This window comes from Grammomys surdaster, unplaced genomic scaffold (genome assembly GCF_004785775.1).
Source record: "Grammomys surdaster isolate TR1022 unplaced genomic scaffold, NIH_TR_1.0 120559, whole genome shotgun sequence".
Classification (NCBI taxonomy): domain Eukaryota; kingdom Metazoa; phylum Chordata; class Mammalia; order Rodentia; family Muridae; genus Grammomys; species Grammomys surdaster.
Genome location: NW_021616454.1, coordinates 4,496 through 23,496, shown reverse-complemented (window position 1 = coordinate 23,496; position 19,001 = coordinate 4,496). Strand labels below are relative to the sequence as shown.

The 19,001-nt window shown below is 37.1% G+C and overlaps 1 pseudogene; it reads right to left on the bottom strand.

Annotated features, from left to right (window-relative positions):
* Nucleotides 1–1,395: 1,395 nt before the first annotated feature.
* On the bottom strand, nucleotides 1,396–17,360 carry LOC114635967 (annotated as a pseudogene).
* Nucleotides 17,361–19,001: the final 1,641 nt, after the last annotated feature.

Sequence of the window (19,001 nt, the reverse complement as noted above, 5' to 3'; positions counted from 1 at the left end):
TTTATCCTGAATAAGCATTTGCAGGAAAATGTAAATCAGAGAATGTAAGTGGTTGACATAGCCAAGAAAGGGACCAAAGGTGAGTCACGTATTACCAAATAATGAGCAGTCAGAATATAAACCCATGTAATTAATTGAATAAGAGACCATGTGTATTTTAGGATTGCAGAAAGGGGTACAAAGAATATTTTAGAGAAAGAAAATGTAAAGAAAACAAACTATATTGTAAAAAAATTACAAAATAGCAGTTAAGAATAAAACAACAAACAATACTTTGAGTGAAAGATGACACTGAGTTCAACAACAATTGTTCAAAAACAATAATGTGTGTCTTTGTGTGTGTCTGTGTTTGTGTCTGTAATATTAAACTCAAATAAAATTTAGTTGCTCCTATTCTTATAAAATTTATAATGAGACCATTCATCTAGAGTGAATTACATGTTCACAGAGTTCACTGACTTTATTATGATAAAGGTATCGTGTATGATATTATTCTCACTATTGATATTTCTCACTAAATGAAAGGCATTCATTTCATAATAAAATGGTTTGTTTTCATGTAAATTACAAGAGCCTTATATTGCAGACACAATCTGAACCCCAAGGTCCTTTTCATATGCTGTACCCTTCTTAATATGTTACCTGATATTCTTAACATCTTCATAATACACTGTAAAGCTACTCAAAATCCTTTTCCTCTGTGATGACCATCAACAATATGAAATGCTGTCATCATGATTCATACTCTACTAACACTCACCCTTATCTCTCCTTTTCAAATTGGTTCTTTTTGTTGTATCAGTAATTTATGATATTCCAAATTCCTCATGAGGCAATTTACCATTTTGCTAATGTCTTAGTTTCTGTTGCTGTAACAAAACACCATGGTCAAATGAACATATGAGAAATGTGTGGATTTCCCTATGCACGTTGGTCACAGTTAATTGAAAGAAGCCAAGACAAGAACACGGATGCAGGGCCCAATTTGGGTCCATGGCATAATGTTTACTGTTGCCATCATATCTATGTTGTCTAAAATCCTATTTCTTGCAGTGCCCACAACAACTTGCCAGAGGTGGAACTGTTCACAAACAGTAGGATCACCTTATATTAATCAATAATTAAGAACAAGGCTTGCACACATACACGTGTCAAAATGATAGCAGCCATTCCCCAATTGAGAGTCCTTGTTCTCAAAGTTTAGGTTTCTGATCTCAAGAATGAACTCATTTTCCACCAAGCCTTAATCACTGGTATTTCATTAGGCAGAGTTATCCTACTGTGTCAGTAAGATCTTAGTATATTACTTAATTATTTTGTATGATTTAGTAGTACTTTTCTTATGACAAAGTAGAAAGAGGTTGAGTACCATCTAACACTTAAATTATCAAAGTTTCAATAATTAAATTTAACTTTGCACTTCTGAAGAAAATTTGAATCTGGTCTAACTAAAAGAACATAACATTTTGGGACAAATATACACCCTAGCAACCCTGCACTAGAAGCCAAGATGGAGAAGACCTCCACAACTACCATGGTCTTCCCTCTTGTGCTGTGGTAGACAGGGAGGAAGGTGATCCAGACACTGCAGAACATCAGCATGCTGAACGTTAGGAACTTGGCTTCATTGAATCTGTCAGGAAGATTCCTAGCCAGAAAAGCCACAGTGAAGCTCCCCAGAGCCAAGAAGCCCAAGTATCCCAGGACAAAGTGGAAGGCAATGACAGAGCCTTTGTTGCAAATAATGATGATCTTCCCGTGTTCTGATTGTATATCTCTGTCAACAAAGGGTGGAGATGTTACCACCCAGATTCCACAGAGAATAAGTTGGATTAGGGTACAAATTGGGATGACCAACTTAGGTGCCCCAGCTGCCAGCATCCCTCTCATCCTATTTCCTGGAATAGTGAGCCTGAAAGCCATGACCACAGTTATAGTTTTGGCCAAGACTGTAGAAACAGCCCCTGTGAAAAATATTCCAAATGTGGTCTGCTGCAGGAGGCATGTGACCTGGTTGGGATGTCCAATGAAGAGCAATGAGCAGAGAAAGCACAAGATGAGAAAAATGAGGAGGATGTAACTGAGAATCCGATTATTGGCCTTCACAATGGGAGTATCCTTGTACTTCACAAAAGTGAGGAGTACTAGAACCGTGAGCACAGAGAAGCACAGGGCCATGCAGCCTAGAGCCATCCCCAATGGATCTTCATAAGCCAGAAATGATATAGCTCTTTTCAGGCAGTGGGTTTGCTGTAGGTTGGCATACTTATTATCTGGACATCTTACACATTGCTCCATATCTGCTGGTGAAAAACAAACCTTCAGAAGATGTCATAATTATGTACTTAATAACTGAGTACTTGGATTACTCAGAGGATACCACAAAAAATATTTTCTTGTTGAGGATTTATTTCTTTCCTTATTGCTGTAGGGACCAGTAACTTAAGGCTGCTCTGTATTATCCTATGCTTGGTGATGAAACAACATACCATCTTAGAGAATGGAAGAGAAAAATTACTTATTAGTTAAACACACAGCTTGTGGGAGAGCAAACTTATGTGTCCATTTTCCTAATGTCTTAATTTCTATTGCTTTAACAAAACACCTAGTCAAAAGAAACATATGAGAAAAGTGTTGATTTCTCTATATACCTTGGTCAGAGACAATTGAAAGACGTCAAGACAACAGCATGGATACAGGATCCAATTAGAGATGTCTAGAAGTAATTCAGGGATTTGGGATGGAGCAGAGACTGATGAAAAGGCCACCCAATAACAGGCCCATCTTGAGATGGATCCCATTGGCAAACACCATTCCCTGAGACTATTAATGGTACTCTGTTGTACTTGCAGGTGGGAGTATCGCATGGCTATCATCTTAGGGGCTCTACACAGCAACTTACTGAAACAGATGCAGACAGCAAGAGTCAAACTTTGCATGGTGCTTTGGGACTATTATGGAAGAACAAGAGCAAGGATTTCAGTCCCTAAAGGGATAGGATCTCCACAGGAAGGTCAATAGAGTCAACTAACCTGGACCTTTAGGGCTCTTGGAGACAGAACCTCCTACCAAACTACATACACAGGCTGGACATATGTCTCTCCGCACATATGTAGCAGATACTCAGCTCAGGCTTCATGTGGGCCTTGAACACCTGGAGCAGGGGGCTATCCCAAAAGCTGATGCCTGTATGTAAGATATGTATATCTATCTGGGATGTCTTATCTGAACTCAGTGGGAGCAGAAGCACCTAGTCTCAAACAGATTTGAAGTGCCAGTGTGAGGGGAATAACATAAAAATTAAATGGTTACAAATGTTTCTCCCCTAAAAGTTTTCTGCAAAATATAAAATCAGAACCATCATGTTGTGAAAACAATGAGTTTGTAGAAGATATTGCAGGTTATTGGCAGGCTCCCAAAATGTTGATATCATTGAAAAGATTAAATTCTGAAACACACAGATTTTAGGTCTTTCATTTCTATCTAGGCCATTTTACATTTCTACATTGGAAAGAGACGACACTGGAATTCAGCAATTTTTTTTCTGCATGGAAGGATGTACCTGTCTCATTGGAAACTTCATTTTCTGGGCAATGGGCACAATCAAAGCAGCACTCCGCTGTTTGTTTCTGATAAATTTTCCTGAATCCAGCAGTGCATGTCACACTACACATGGAGGTGGGAACCTGAGGATATATATGAATATTTATGTATTCATCAAGTGTATATATATATATATATACATATGTTACAAAATTTTTGATTTATATGTAGTTACATAATTTTTGATATATATATTTATTTATATATTTAACAGATATTACTATATTTATTCCTCTGATAAATCACATATAAATTATAAATTTTAGGCACTTTATTATTTTGTATAAACCTCCAATACCTTGAATGTAACACAATATTTACTACATCATGTAATATTAAATGTGTAACAATTGTCTTGTACAGATTTAAGATTTTTCCTTTCTAAAGTGATTAAATGGAAACACAACATTTATGTGGCATCAATTTCTCTCAAATGATTTATATATAAAATAAGAAGGATACTGAGTTGTGTGAGCAGATAAGGTAGGGTAGATCAAGAAAAAGTTCTTTGATGACTATGAATAAACCATGTCATAGACTCTCATAGAATTAAAGATTTTGTAAGTTTAAAACAAAGCCAGGAATGTGGAAATAATGACTATTTGCTATACTTTATTAGTCTATAATGATATTCAAAGAGTGTCACAGAATTTTATGGTTTATGTGTAGTTACAAAATTTTTACTATAAATATACACTTATTTTAAATTTCATAAATGTGTTTCTGTATTGTGGGGTGAATAGACTTGTAGGTAGATTGGAGCATGAAATCCAGATACCTTAAACCCCTATGACCCAGATTCATAGGAAGTTGTGAGTTAGCAAATTTTCATGCTGGTAACTGAGGATGGACCATTTGCAAGGAAATTCTACTCAGCTATTAAAAACAATGAAACCATAAATTTTGCAAGCAAATGGATGGAATTAGAAAATATCATCCCGAGTAAGGCAACCCAGAACTAAAATGACATATATGGCATTGTTAAGTAGATTTTATCCAAAAGTTCAGAATACGCATCACTCAGCTCACAGAGCATATGAAGCATAACAAGAAGGAAGGCCCAAGTGTGGATACTTCAATTCTACTTAGAAAAGGGAACAAAATAATCATGGAAGGCAGAGGGAGAGAGGAACCTGGGTAGGATATGGAAGGGGGAAAAATGGGGGCAGGATCAAATATGAGGGGAAACAGAAATGAGCCCAGAGGGCCAGGAGAATGAAAAGAAATATGTAGCAGTGTGGTGTGGAGGTGGAGGGAACCTCTAGGAAGTCCCAGGCACCAGGGATGTGCAAATCTTTCAGGATTCAATGAGGATGACATTAGTGAAAATACCCAACAGTGGGGAGATGGAACCTGAGAGACTAAGTCCAGTAGACATGCTCCACCCCTAGTTGAGGGATGGGACCACCCACAAATCTCAAAAATTTTGACCCAGAATTTTTCCTGTCTAAAGGAAAAACAGGGACAAAACATAGAGCAAAGACTAAAGGAAAGGTCATCCAGTGACCGCCACACCTTGGGATCCATCCTATCCACAGATATCAAACCCTGACACTAATGCTGACGCCATGTTGTGCTTGCAGTCAGGAGCCTGGCATGGATGTCCGCTGGGAGGCTTTACCCAGTGTCTGACTAAGACAGATGAAGATACTTACAGCCAGCCATTGGACTGAGCCAGGGGAACCCCATGGAAAAGTTAGGGTAAGGACTGAAGGAGCTGAAAGGGATTGCAACCCCATAGGAAGAAGAACAGTATCAACTAATTGGGCCTCTCAGAGCTCCCAGAGAGTGAACTACCAACAAAGGAACATACATGGGCTGGTCTATGGCCCCCACTACATATGTAGCAGAGGACTGACATGTCTGACCTCAATGGGAGAAGATGGACTTGTTTCTGGGGGGACTTGATGCCCCAGTGAAGGTTGATGCTAGAGAGGTGAGGGGGGAGGGGAGTGGACAGTGGGGTTGATGCTAGAGACGAAGGGGAGGCAGATAGGGTAGGGGTGCTCGTGGGGACCAGGAAGGGGCACAGCATGTAAAATATAAATAAATAAAATAATTAATAAAATGGAAAAATAGATTATTTTATTAGTAATTCTGAAAAAAAACTTGTATATATGGTTATATGGGAATAAAATTAAGATATATATATATATATATATCTTTACATTTTAGAAATGTGTTCCTGTATTCTGGGATGAGTAGGAATGTGGGTGCATCTGAACAAGGAATCAAAGGCCTTTGATCCTTATGATCTAGATTTATATGAATTTGTGAGTTATCAAATTTTGTTGTTGGTAACTGGGGAAGGACCTTTTGCAAGAGCAGCAATTGGTCTTAACCACACAGATACAGCTTTGGTGCCTCATATTTAAAAATTTAGATATATTCAAACAATGAAAACTGTGGTACACACACCGATGTTCCTCCTGTGGCCCACTCCAAGTCTTCAGATATGTGAAGTTGTTGACTCTGTGGCAAACAAGGAAAATAGCTTCCTATTTTTACTTTTATTCCAAGGCCTTGTGGAAAATTCCAAATGTTGAAAATGTCATACTCTGCACACTGATTTTCCCTGTGATTCATGTCTACCAGTTCTCCAACAGGGTTAGTGAACACTATGGTCTTTAGCAAGGAAGCCACCTAAATGAGATACATCATTAGATGATTATATACTTATATCAATTAAGGCAATACAAAATTGAGAATGTCCCCTAATTTTTAATGGCTTCCAGGGAAGACAGATATATTAAAGTTATCCCATCTAGTAAGATACAATATGCCTCATGGGTAATTAAAGATGCTTACCAAATAAAGAGTAACATAGTGTGTGTGTGTGTATGTATATGTGTATGTGTATGAACACATTTGGAAAAATAATTTTAAAAATGAAGCCATGTATGTGAGAATGAGTGGGCAGTCTGAATGTCTGGAAGTTGTGGAAACAAAGAGTGGTAGTGATTCATTCACATACATACAGTTTGCATATATTAAATAAACATGAGCTTAAGAAAATGTGTTATCTTTATCATTTATGTTTTTTTAAAGTTAGTTTAAATGACAAACTATTAATCACAGAAAACATACCAATTCCTTAGGAAATTATTCTAATCAAGTCATCACATAAGGCTTTATGATAAAACTTTTTGCTCCAAATTTATTTTTTGTTTTGTTTTTTATTATTGGGTATTTTATTTATTTACATTTTAGATGTTATCCCCTTTTTCCATTTCACCTCACTCCCCTTATTCCATTCCCCCTCCTGATACTTCTATGAGGATGTGGTCCTACCAGTCCACCAACTTCTCCCTCCTCAACATCGAATTACCCCACACTGGGGCATCCAGCCTTCATGGGACCAAGGACTTCCTCTTCTACCAATGCCTGAAAAGGCCATCCTCCACTACACATACAGCTGGACCCATGGGTCCCTCCAAGCATGTTCCCAGGCTAGCGATTTAGACCCTGGGAGCTTTGGTTGGTTGGTATTGTCTCTCTTCCAATGGGGACGGCAAGCCCCTTCAGCTCCTTCAGTCTTCTCTCTACAGCTTCGATTTCGGACACCATGATCAGTTCAATGATTATCTGTGATCATCCGCCTCTGGCAGAGACTCTCAGGAGACAGGTATATCAGGCTTCAGTGAGCATGCACTTCCTGATATCCTCAACCATGCCTGCATATCGTGACTGCACATGGACAAGATTCCTGGGTCTGGCAGAATCCAGACTGCTCCTCCTCCAGTCTCTGCTCCACACTTTGTCTCCTTACTTGCTCCCCTGAGGATTTTGTTATTCCTACCAGGAAGGAGCAAAGCACCCACACGTTGGTCTTCGTTCTTATTGAGCTTCATGTGGTACTGGTAGCTTTTGGGGTAATATCCACTTATCAGTGAGTCCATTCCATGTGTGTTCTTTTGTGATTGGGTTACCTCACTCAGGATGATATTTTCTAGTTCCATCTATTTGACTACGAATTTCCAGAATTCACTGTTTTTAATAGCTGAATAGTACTCCATTGTGTAAATGAACCATATTCTCTGTATCCATTCTTCTGTTGAAGGACATCTGGGATCTTTCCAGCTTCTGGTTATTATAACTAAGACAGCTATGAACATAGGGAAGCATGTGCCCTTGTTATATGTTGGAGTATCTTTTGGGTATAATCCCAGGAGTGGTAAAGCTGGATCCTCATGTATTACTATGTGCAGTTTTCTGAGGAACTACCAGACTGATTTCAAAAATGATTCTATCAGCTTATAATGTCACCAACAGTGGAGGAGTGTTCCTCTTTCTCCACATCCTTGATAGCATCTGTTATCACCTGAGTTTTTTATCTTAGCCATTCTGACTGGTGTGAGGTGAAATCTCAGGGTTGTTTTGATTTGCAGTTCTCTGATGACTAAAGATGTTGAACATTTTTTAGGTGTATTTCCATCATTTGAGTTTCCTCGGTTGAGAATTTTGTTGAGCTATGTACCCCATTTTTAATAGGGTTATATTATTGTCTGGAGTCTAACTTCTTGAGTTCTTTTTATATATTAGATATCAGGCCTCTATGAGATGTAGGATTGGTAAAGATATTTTCCCAATCTTTTGGTTCCCATCTTGTGCTACTGGCAATATCCTATGCCTTACAGAAGGTTTGCAATTTTATGAGGTCTCATTTGTCAATTCTCTATCTTAGAGAATAAGCTGTTGGTTTTCTCTTTTGGATCTTTTCTGCTGTGTCCGTGTAATCAAGGCTCTTCCCCACTTTCTCTTCTACTAGTTTCAGTGTATCTGGTTTATGTGGAGGTCCTTGATCCACTTGGATTTGAGCTTTGTAAAAGGAGATAATAATGGATCAATTTTCATTCTTCTACATGGTGACCTCCAGTTGAACCAGCACCATTTGTTGAAAGTGCTATTTTTTTTCCACTGGATGGTTTTAGCACCTTTGTCAAAGATAAAACGTCCATAGATATGAGGTTTCATTTCTGGGTCTTAAAATCTATGCAATTGATCTTGCCTATTTGTATGAATATCATGCACTTTTTATCACTATTGCTCTGTATTACAGCTTGAGGTCAGGGACAGTAATTTTCTCTGAAGATCTTTTATTGTTGAGAATAATTTTTACTACCCTGGGTCTTTTGATACTCCAAATGAATTTGCAAATTGCTCTTTCTATCTCTATGAAGAATTGAGTTGCAATTTTGATGGGGATTGGATTGAATCTGTAGATTGCTTTCCACAAGATGGCCATTTTTACTCTATTGTTCCTGCCAGTACATGAGCATAGGAGATCTTTCCATCTTTTGTATTCTTCTTCGATTTCTTTCTCCAGAGACTTGAAATTACTGTCATACAGATCTTTTACTTGCTTGGTTAAAGCCATAACAAGGTATTTTATATTATTTATGAAGATTGTCATGTCCCTAATTTCTTTCTCAGCCTGTTTGTCCTTTGAGTAAAGGAAGGCTATTGATTTATTCAAGTTAATTTTTTTATCCAGCCACTTTTCTGAAGCTTTTTTTTTTTTTTAATGAGGTTTAGGAGTTCTCTGGTTGAAGTTATGGGGTCATTTAACTATACTGTCTTATCATCTGCATATAGTAATATTTTGACTTCTTCCTTTCCAATTTCTTTCCTTTTGACCTACTTTTGTTGTCTAATTGTTCTGGCTAGAGCATACAGTACTATACTGAATAGGTAGGAAGAGAGTGGGTAGCAATGTCTAGTCCCTGACTTTAGTGGGATTGCTTTAAGTTTTTCTCCATTCACTTCGATGTTGGCCACTAGTTTGCAGTATATTGCTTTTTACTACGTTTAGGTATGGGCTTTAATTCCTAATCTTTCCAAGACTTTGATCCTGAAGAGGTGATGACTTTTGTCAAATGCTTTCTCAGCATCTAGTGAGATGATCTTGTAGTTTTTTTCTTTGATATTGCTTATATAGAGGATTATGTTGACCACTTTCCATATTTTGAAACATCCCTGAATTCCATGGATAAAGCTTACTTGACTATGTTGGATTTTTTTTTTTTATATCTTCTTGGATTTGGTTTGCTAGAATTTTTTTTTGGTATTTTTGCGTCGATATTAATAAGGGAGATTGGACTGAAGTTCTCTTTATTGGATTTTTGTGTGGTTTAGGTATGAACATAATTGTGGTTTCATAGAATAGATTGTGTAGTGTTCCTTTTACTTTGTGGAATAATTTGAAAAGAATTGGTATTAAGTCTTCTTGGAAGGTCTGATAAAATTCTTCACTAAATTCATCCAGTCCTGTACTGTTTTTTTTTTTTTTTGATTGGGAGACTTTAAATAACTGCTTCTATTTCTTTAGGGGATATAGGATTGATTAGGTGGTATATCTGATCTTGATTTAACTTTGATACCTGATATCTGTCAAGAAAATTGTCCATTTCATCCAGATTTTCAAATTTTGTTGAGTATAGGCTTTTGGATTAGGATCTGATGATTTTTTGAATTTCCTCAGTTTCCGTTGTTATGTCTTCCTATGCTAATCTTATTATCTTGGATACTGTCTCTGTGACCTCTGGTTAGGCTAACTAAGGTTTTATATATCTTCTTGATTTTCTCAAAGAACCAGCTCCTGGTTCTGTTGATTCTTTGTATAATTCTTTTTGTTTCTACATGGTTGATTTCAGCTCTGAGTATGATTATTTCCTGTTGTCAATATCTCTTGGATGTATTTGCTTCCCTTTGTTCTAGAGCTTTCAAATGTGCTGCCAAGCAGCTAGGGTATGCTCTCTCCAGGTTCTTTTTGTAGGCACTTAGAGCTATGAGTATTCCTCTTAGCCCTGCTTTCCTTGTGTCCCAGAAGTTTGGTTTTAATGTTTCTTCAATTTCATTAAATTCTACAAAGTCTTTAATTTCATCTTTTATTTCTTCCTTGACCAAGTTATCATTGAGTAGAGAGTTTTTCAGTTTCCACCTGTATGTCAGCTTTCTGTTGTTTCTGTTATTATTGAAGACCAGCTTTAGTCTTTGGTGATCTGAAGGGATACATGGAATGATGTCAATCTTCTTATATCTGTCTAGGCCTGTTGCTGAGAAGAAGGTATATTCTTTTGTTTTATGATGAAATATTCTATAGATATTTGTTAAATCCAAATTGTTGGTTCATAACTTCTCTTAGTTTCACTGTGTCTCTGTTTAATTCTGTTTCCACTATCTGTCCATTTATGAGAGTGCAGTGTTTAAGTCTCCCACTATTATTGTGTGAGGTGCAATGTGTGCTTTGAGTTTTAGTAAAGTTGCTTTATGAATGTCGGTGCCCTTGTATTTGGAGCATAGATATTCAGAATTGAAAGTTCATCTTGGTAGATTTTTCCTTTTACAAAAATGAAGTGTCCTTCTTATCTTTTTTGACAATGTTTGGTTGAAATTTGATTTCATTCAATATGAGGATGGTTATTACAGGGAGTTTTAAAGTGTAGAAGTCTTTCAATTCTCTAGCAAATATATGTGAGTTTCTGAGGGCCACTTAAAAGATCACACTGAAAAATCTAAGCATAATGAAATGTAAAAGTTTTTACCTGTTGACAGTCATTGAATATTCCTTTGGATTCTTTGATTTGCTGAGATTCTACTTTTTGAAGAACAAGTTCATGGTAGGTGTGGGCCACAGCATACACAGCATTATACAAATTGTAACCTTCTTCACTCAGGGACATGTCAAATTTTTGCAGTGCTAACCATTCCTCTGTGTTGTTGAATAGAAAATGATCCATCTTGCTATTGCTGTTCTTAGAGATTGAACAATTAAAATAATTCCACTTATGCATAATCTGAGAAATGTCTATTGGATATTTGGAAGTGTTTATTATTTGTACAAAATTGCTAAATTTAGCAATATCATTGTTGTGGTGTGCAAAAGTGACAGTCCCATGGAAGAAATCAAGACTGAAATCTTTTCTATTTGTGATGACATCCCATTGTGAGGTTGTGATCCAGATTCTCTGAACACCTAAATATGCCCATCTCCTAAAGCAGACTTCTAGGGTAGAGTTCATTTCACCATAAATGATAACAACCTTGGCTGATGATGCCATAATTTGTTTATCATATATCTTAGCCCTTGTCGTGTATATCTGCATGCTTTCTGGGATCATATTCACAAATGCTAAACAGATCCCATGCCTTTGCATTTCTTCTCTCAATTGGGAGAGAAACTGAATATCCTGATCATTATCTGAGATGACAAGTCCTATCCAAGTCCATCTAAAATGAAGCATCAAGGATGCCATAGCATGAGACAAACGTGTGTCCTTGGTTGCTACCTGATAGACATATGGAAACTGCTCATGGTCACTCAAGTTAGGATTAAATGGTCCAAAGAAAACCTAGAGGACATAGAAAGATGATGAAACATCCTGTAATAAATATGAATGTCAGAATGTTTGGAGTTATATACAAGTAACATTACTCACATTTCAGAACTCCTATTGAGGATAGTAAGATTACACTATAAGTATTCCTATTAGATTCTAGGCTATCCTGAGAAGTCACCATGTTATAAAAATATACTTAACTGTTTTCTCAATGCATCAAAAATCTGATTATTTAATCCTTTATAATAAATGGATAACATATAAAAAAGAATACACACACAAACCTATGCCAAGAAGGTTTCTCCCTAGGCACCTATGAATAGAGTAGAAAGTTGTTAATTCATCCAGTATCACACATTCTCACCTTCAGAAATCTAGAATCAATTGCCATTTTTAAGGATGTTGTCCATAATGGTCCTGTAAGGTCTACACCACATCTTCCCTGTATTCCACATTCATAATTAAAAAAATGAAAAGGATTATTTTGTGATAAGTATATTGTTTCCAGAAATTCATCTATATCTTCACACATGCCACCACTGTGTGAGAATGTCAAAGACATGTTCGGTAAAAGATAAGGATTCCTGTTGATCTCATCAGTAGCAAAAAACATTACCAGAAAAAACTCGTATCTTCTTTCTGATATTCTAAAAGAAGACATAGGGATGATTGCAGAGAGTGCTAGAAACATGAAATTTTCTCTCCAATTGCAGAAACTTCACACTAGGATACATGTAGATGCTAACTTTTCTGAAATAAGCTTAAGAAATTAGTGATATTTAGAGATGAATAAACCTTAAGAATTCCCCCAAATCCATCACTCTTATATGATAATTTTTATATTTGTGACAATGCGTAAAGAGCTGTTTTATCTCTGAATGTCATACATGAACTAGAATATTGTTCTATAAACTAAGGTTCCTACACAATAGTCTTCAAGTTCTAATTACACAGAACTAGGCATCTTTAAAATCTTGGGAACTCCAAGTCAACTTCATCTTTTCTGCTTCTAGTTTCAATGTCTAAGATTTATACATGATCTTCTGGGCTCTTCCAAAGGCTTTAAGTCACTTCTCCAGCCATGCCTTCTGTAGCACTCTAGTCTCTGGTAGACTCCACTCCACTGCTGCTGCTGTTCTTTGTAGACATTCCATGATACTGGCATCTTTAATACTATGGTGACATCTGATGCAACTAGGCTTCACCAATAGCCTCTCATAGGCTCTCTTCATGGTGACAAAGCTCACCTTCTTTACAAGAATCCTTTATATCTTAGCCATCAACTGCAACTGAGACTCCACCTTCACCACTGGCCTACCCTGGCATCTCACAGTACCAAGCCTTAGCTGCTCTCCATGAACATTTCATACCTTCAAAACCCATACCACCTAGGTCATTCTTACTTGTTACCAACCCAGCTGCAACACAAGTGATAACCTTGGCTATCTCTGGAACACAGCTTCTTTGTGATCTGAGAAAACACTTACCAGAAGATTTCATCTGATTGATGCTGGTCTCTTCTTTAGCAATGCTAATTTCTTACCTCCAGCTAGCCAGCATCAATTGTCCCAGTAGTCCCTTATATTCTTGACTCTAATGCCAGAGCACCATGGCAGAAGCCACCTATTTCTGCTGCTTGCTGTTGCTAGAACATACTGCCCCTTATTCTCTTAACAGATTTCTGTTTTCCAACATTCTCCTCCTGGAGTTTGCCCAGTAGATTGTCCTTGAACACAAAGATCTTCATGCCTCTGTCTCCTGAATGCTGGTGTTAAAACTTTGTACCACCATGCCTGGGCTTCTTTTCTTCACCTAGAACTTATTCTGTTCAAAACTGACCTTGAACTCAGAGATCTACCTGCCTTTTTTTCCATGGATTAAATCTGTGCATCACCATGCCTGTGCCTAAGTTTTCATGACCACTATTCCTGAACATTCAGATCAAAAGCCTGTGTCTTCCAGCCTCAGTTTCAGGATCACATGTGGGCCTTCTATTTTTGGATTGTAGGTCATTCCAGACTAAAACTCCAAACTATTCCTTGTTCAACTGCTAACACAAACACGATTATATGGGTGGAATCTTGCCCTGAGATCACCATTCTGTTAATATCTTTATTTCCTTGAACATAGGTTTCAGCTCCATTGCACTTCCTGGGGTCCATTTATTATCATTTAAACCATATATTGTATTTTGATTCTGTCTAAGTTTGCTATGTTTGAACAGCATGCTCTTCATGAGACTAAACCAGAAAATAAAGACCTTGCAATGATTTTCAGAAACTGCCTTTGTCAATGCAATTAATATACATGTCCTTACATTAGCCACAGGTAGACTCTTTAGACAAGGGCATAAAACAGTCACATTCTCCACTGTCGGGCACCGCATGGCTCCAGTCACAGGGCGGCAGCGACAGAGCCGTCTCGGATGGCAGGCATGTGGAACCGACTGGGTAGAGAAAGGCTTCTCATCCCCTGTCATGTGAGCTGGCGTGCAGCAGCAAGAGACACAGGACACAGGCTGCGCAGCTAACTAGAATGCAGAGAGTCCCGGGGTGGGCAGCCACAGGGCTAGCTAGTGTCCCTCCCCCGCCCTGCATGGACAGGGGCGAGCAGGATTTTTTACTTACTCGGATCCAGAATTCATGACACATATAGAGATTTGAGATGTGTTGATTTATTAACAGATGGCAGGTTTGGGTGGTGAATGGTAAAGCGCTCTCCCGAAACATGTTGGAAGGTGTTTCGCTTATATATTGGAAACAGAGGAGAAGGGTGGGGCCAGAGAAATCTTGAGGCTGAGACTTGTTCTCTCCGTCTTCTCTCTGGGCAGTGGGGAGCGTGGCCAAATTACAGTCCCACACTCCACCAGTAAACAACAAAAAAAAGGCTCTAGTCCACAGGCTGAAATTCTTCTCTGCTGAAACACCTTAGGCCAGGTCTGTACATTTCAAATCACTCTCAACAACAAAGTATTCTATATTCTTATTAGAATAGCCCATTAAGCCCCACTTAGAGCATTCCACTGCATTCCAAATTGACATTCTTCTAAACAAAAGAGTAGCCAGACCTAACACAGCAATACTCCTGTCCCTGGCACTAATTTCTGTCTTCATTACAGTTTCACTGCTGAAAACAGGCACCATGACCCAGGAAACAAGTATAAAGACAACGTTTGTTTGGAGCTGGCTTACAGGTTCAGAGTTTCAGAGCATTACCATCAAGTTGAGAGCATGGCAGAATACAGGTATGAGTGGTGCAGAAACTCAGAGTCCTCTATCTTCATCTGAAGACCTCTAGGAGGAGACTGGTTCTCTGGTGGTTAGGAAAAGGGTCTCATATTCCCCGCCTCCCAGTGACACACTTCCTCGAACTGGCCACACCTACTCCAACAAGGCCATAACTCCTAATAGTGCCATTCTCTGGATCAAGCATATTCAAACCAACACTCTTTGAAACATCAAATTTTCTATTCAACCGCAGTAAATATTGTACTACATGAAATGCTAAATTACTGTGTAAATGCTAGCTTTCCTGAAATAAGCTTAGGAAATAAGAGATCTTTAGAGTTGAATATAATTTCAGATCATAAACAGATGTCACTCTGATATGATAATTTTTATATTTCTGAAAATCCACAATGAACTATTTTTTTTCCTCTGAAAACCATGCATGTAAATGATTAAAGTCCTAGAGAAAAAGGCTGATAAACAATACCCTTGTTGCTCCAATACCACAGAAATAATTTTTAAAAATGCCTTGAACAGTATATGAAATCAATAACCCCTTAATTTTTTTATTATGTGACATTTGTTTTATGTATTAAATATCTCAATATTGAGTGTTTTAAGCTCAAATGATACAATGGTATTTCATTCAACTTTCTGATTCATAACCTTTGGTACCATAAAGTTTTTATTAACACATACTGAATAATATCCATAACACAGGATCCTAGTTCTAATACCTTAATTCAAAATTATGTTTCAATACATACAAAATAATCTTTGGAAACTAAACATAGTAAAAGAACATATAATAATAAAGAAAGAATCATTAAGGAATACATTAAAAAACCAATATACAATACCACCTGACATGTTATATGTCTATATAAATTGTGTAATAATAATTTTACTTGAAAGTGATTATCTGTGTTTCTATGAGAGAATTTATGTAATTAGAAAGAAAAAGTTTAAAACATGATAACAGGAAAAACTTGTTTAAGTCAAACAGTACAAAAATGTTAATTTCATTATTATTGATGTCCAGTCTTAGTACAAAGAACATACATGGTTTGTTCGATGGCTCCTTGTACATAAGTAGCAGAGGACTGTCTTTTATGTCCACAGTGGGAGATCATGAGACTAATCCTGTAGAAACATGATGTCCCAGGGAAAACAGTTGCTGGGGGTGTGGGTAGGGTATAGGAAGTATGACGTTTTCTGGGGAAGTGAGGATGGGGTGGTGATAAAATGGTAGGGGGTTGGGAAAGCATCCTGTCAGAGGCCAAAAAGAGGGGAGACACAGTAAAGAACTCTGGGATGGGGAACCAGGAGGGAGGCCATATTTGGAATGAAAATAAATAAAACAATTAAATTTTTTAAAATTCTAATATTGTAAGCAATGAAAAAATATTTCAATAATGATATTTCCATGATTTTGTAGAAAATGTTTTTAATAGTTCCAATTGCTAATGTTTATCAAACATGATAATTATTTAAATATACATTTCATTAATATTTATATACCCATACCAAAATATATAAATTAATACAATATACCACATAACCAGATGATTATTCTCTAGGCTCATTTGCACATCAATTTGATGTTACCTTTTAGTGTAACTGTTAGTATGCCAATTTACTTTAAAAGGTATCAGATTTCTCTTAACACTTCAGTCTTCCTAATTCTTTACCATCCTTTAAGTGATGTCTGAGCACTGAGGTCTTTTTTCCATGTAAAGTGTGTTTCATCTGTCCCACAGTCTTCCAGTACATCTGTTACACTTAGGAATGTGAATTTGAACCTGACATATTGAAATCACATGAAGTGGTGACACACTGAAAATATTAAAATAGTGATTGATGTGTTATATAATTTTCACTTATTCCTAATGTTAAAATGGGAAGAACAGGGCAGAATTCCACAGTTTGTATATGCAACTACATATTTTTAATTACTGACATTGAAGCAGGAAAAAATGACTTACCTAAAATCAATGAGAGGTTTTTAATAATTTTCTTCTAGAGGTCTCTCTTCGGGAAAAAGTCCCAAACCACAGTCACTTCACAAATCTCCATCCTTATCTTCATTATTCTGTATCCTCCAAAAACAACTGGGATCAGTCAAACTGTACAAGTTGAGATAAAACATCAGGAGCAAGAAGGAAATAGTGAAAGCATACAGCTTCTTCATGTCTGCTAGGATCTAAGGTGGAACACTTATGAAATCCGTTCCTTTTGCAGACAAACATCACACACACATTTACACCTATGTGTCTGTTTTAAGGCTATTGCTCTCTGAGAATCCACATAATTATATTCTACAGTTCCTTTCCTCTCATCCTGTGTCATAGTCCCTCAACACATCTTGAAAATTGTGGCCTCAAGCTCTGCATCTGAGGTCTGGAAGCTTTTGATCAAAACATTTCTGAAAACATGTTGTGAAGATCATGATCTTCACCCTCAGGTGTCATGATTTCATTCATATCCATGGCAAACACTCCAGAGACAATATTTTCCTGAGCAGCTTGGGACACACCATGTGTCAACAGCCACATGTAAGACACAATTGGCAATCATGAGAATGGATTTCATCAGAACTTCCATAGTAAAAGTTGAGAAAGTCACAACTGTCCCATGTCATTCAGACTTTGAGTTGAATCATGGGACACTATATCTTCCATTGTCTAGTCTTAGGAAGGGCAATCTCACATGCAATATTGAGGCAAGAGTTGAGCATTCTCTCTTTTGTACATATATTATTGTATGATAAAACCTCTTCAAACTTCTTGTGATTTCTACCATCTGGAGAATCCATTAATGCCTGGAATTACACAGATTCAACACCTATCCTGTCCAGTATCAGTACCTGTGCAGACATTCACTGACATATAATGAAATCTCTTGCCTGATCTTCAGTTCATGGCAGGCAGTGCCTTTTGATAAAACATTTCTGTGGTTGATGTTTGTTCATACCTCATTAAGATGATTGAGAACAATTTCATACATTTTACTCAAAGGAATGAGAGAATTTAATTGTCATTTATGAGAGAATTTTACTCCTAATGTTAATATATATTTATATTTTTCAATCACCCCTAGTTGGTATTTGTTTTGATACAACACTGTGTTGGATTACATTACAACCACCCAGATGTACATCTAACACGCTAATTTATGTAACTTTGTTAGATTACAATGTGTGACACAGATAGAACATTGAATTTTATTTGTAATTTTTTGAACTACATTATTCTTCTGCCATGATGGCCACAGTGAATTCTATTCCCACTAAAAATTAACTGGGGTCTTTAGATCCATCTATTCAGCACCAGTGGGTGCATTTTTGGAATGGTTGATATTTCATGGGCTTATAATAGAGTCTTACTATAGAGTTTATTGCACTAATTTAGTTATTATGAACAGGACTTTGTTGCATCCCTTGGTTGAATTATGTTTTTGTCAGTTTAAATATCCTTTCAGTAATTTTGCAGACCTACTGATTGGGTGAATTGAATATGCTGATGCTTGTGATTTTATATCCTTTTTGCATACTGGATGGTACGGCCATGTCAGATGGATTAGGAACATGCATTCTCTCTAATATGGATGCAGACTCTGCACTCTATTGTGACTTCTATTGAAATGCCTTCCTGAGTTGCGGCACTTTTGGGTGTCAGTTTGTGTGCATGAGCATTGGGCTAAGATTCATAAAGTACTCATTATATCAAGTCAACTAATCAGACACTCAGGTTCTTCAATATTGTTGAATTTTCTTTTGCCAAAATTGAGAAATGAGCCTCCATGTAGTTCTTCACAGAGACATACTCCATGT